This window comes from Chrysemys picta, chromosome 7 (assembly GCF_011386835.1).
Source record: "Chrysemys picta bellii isolate R12L10 chromosome 7, ASM1138683v2, whole genome shotgun sequence".
Classification (NCBI taxonomy): Eukaryota; Metazoa; Chordata; order Testudines; family Emydidae; genus Chrysemys; species Chrysemys picta.
In genome coordinates, this window is record NC_088797.1 from 103,761,823 (window position 1) to 103,764,322 (window position 2,500).

Consider the following 2,500-nt stretch of genomic DNA (forward strand, 5'->3'; position numbering starts at 1 on the left):
CCTTTTATTTTATAATGTGATGATCTAGTAACGCGAGACGTTTATTTGGATTTAAAAGTTAAATGTGTTGAGGTGAAAAGTCATCTTGTTCTCCTCTAGTCCATATTCACCTCTCAGCCCCCCATCTCCATAATTCAAACTCCATGCTCCAGGGGTCACCCAAACCCGTCCATTTCCCTGAGATCAGCTTCTGTTTCTTCTTCAAATCTCTGTCATACCTTGTAAATAACATAATTACAAACAGTTCCTTATTAAATTATTTAACCTGTCTTGGTCAACATTTCCGATGATAACTACATGCTATCAGTATTGCGCCATAGCAATTAAAGACAGAAAGCTATTTGTTAGCTTTTGATAATGTTCAACTTTTTTTTTCCCGGAGAGACGTTTGACGATGGGGCGGGGAAGGGAGAATTGCAGTGTTCTGAAAACCAGATTCCAGATATGTAAATTAAAACCACTCGACAAACACGCCATTTTTAACATAGAATTTAACTGGTGTGTGTGTTACCCACATATGTGAGAATAGCTTCACCAGTATATGTTTTGCTAACTTTTAAGACCCAAAACTAAGAGTAGATGAGTCTTAATTTTTCCCTTCCCCAGCTGGAATAACGGGCTACTGCATTCGGCACACAGGTCTAGGATTTTATGTTTTGTTTCAGATTTCAGTCTTCCTTCCCCACTTCCCTAAAAAGTTTTTACTTATCTTGACAAAAACAGGATTCGATTTAAATGTCCCCAGTAGTAAAATTGTATGATTTCCTTTTAGAGAAAAACAGATCTGACAGGCAAACTACTATCACTCTGACAAAGACGAAGGCGTTGTACCCTTCAATACTTATTTCAATAGGTTACAGAGAAGCCCCTTTTAAACTCTGGAGCGCTCTTGAGTTGACAATGTGGTTTTATTTCCTTTGTATAGACCAGCTAAATGTTTTCGGAAATCGCTGTAGCGGTCTAATTAAGAGGCTGATACAGGCAGCTATAAGTTTCGAGGCTGCTGAATAAAAGAATACAGAGGCTACATTTTAAATACACTTTTATTGTTCATTTAGCTTCGTACCTTTGCAGTACAAACAGTGCTGAAAATAAAGGCTTTTAATCTCTCTTCACTGACGGGAGAAAAAATAGCCCAGTAACTGATCAAAGAGTCAATGGCGCTGAACCGACAGTTTATGGATTTCTGTTTGTGCGACAAAATAAAAAATAAATCACATATAAATACGGGGATTCATCAGAGGAAAAGTAACAATCGCCAGAAGTGATATGGCACGCTGCAACAACAAACATTTGCAGCCATAGAGCCTGCTTGTTATGTCTGTGGTGACATATATTACTTGTGTGTTTTCAAAACAATACCTGTCTATAAGGCTATAGGTTACCGTTGCAACTGGGCCATCTTTCTCTTTAGTGACTAGTGCTAGCGATGCAGGCTTTAATTTAAAATAACAATGGTAATAACCATGGCCCTGTCAACACACAACTGGAAATAAAGTAAGTGTCAAAGTGGCTGAGGAGGTTAGAGGGCACTGGTGATATCATGGTCACTGGTGATACAGTTTCCAGAGGGGAAGCCATGGCGAGGATTAGATCTACTGCATTTTTGTTCTTTCTTTTTTCTTAAGAAGGACTTGGTGGAGAATCTCTTTCCCAGCCCCACCTTCATTTTGGAGGCGTGCAAGGCTAGGGAGCGTGCACTGCAGCCGTGGGACTGGAAGAAAGTGCTCTGGTGGCTAGGCAGGAGCAGACCGTTCAGGCCCCTGCAGCATTAGGAACAGGGGGACAGGAAGCAGAGGCAGGCTCTGGTAGCGGTGGCTGGCAGCCTTAGGAGTAGGGAAGCTGCAGCCGCTTTAGAGTGGTCTCTTTAGAGTGGTGGGGGGGAAGCGGCGCGCGCGGGAAACCTCTCCAGAGGAGCCGGGAAGGGGAGGGGGAGAAGCAGCGTGCGAGGACAGGGCTCTCTCCAGGGGTGTCTGGGGGGAGGGGGAGGAGGAGGAGAAGCGGCGAGCGCGGAAACCCTTCTCCACAAGCAGCCTAGTGCAGCCAGGCTGCTGCTCAGAGAGTCCGGTCAGGCACAACGTCCCCCAGTCTAGCAGGAGACGGGAGTGGAGGGGCGAGAGCGCACCTATAGCTCCACACCATCTGTTAGAGCCTATGCTCAAAACCCACTCAACCGTGTTCCCAGACACTGCCTTTTTACCAAAGAAAAATCATTGTTAGCAGTTTCAAAATAAACACCAGATTGCCCATTAGCACTTTCTTCCCAAATATCATCCAATAATAACCATATTGCTGTGCACGCTTCTGGGATTCCTCAGGGCGTTTAGACACTTCTGGTTTTATCAGAAAATGCTTCTCTAACTACTTCAAAATGCACCGTAACCTGCTCTGCAGACGCTATTTAGAAGCATGCCTCATAAAATATAAGCAAGCCCCCCACAGCAGCTTGGTGTGCCGCGATGGGCAAGAGAGGCAGAGTGCTTTCTCTCTCTCTCTCTCT

General features: G+C 44.4%; 1 protein-coding gene across 23 annotated transcripts in view; it reads left to right on the forward strand.

The window, feature by feature from the left end:
* The window catches only part of EBF3 (EBF transcription factor 3), a 133,692-nt gene that overhangs the window by 2,954 nt on the left and 128,238 nt on the right, over positions 1-2,500 (forward strand). The gene's annotated exons all lie outside the window — the stretch shown is intronic.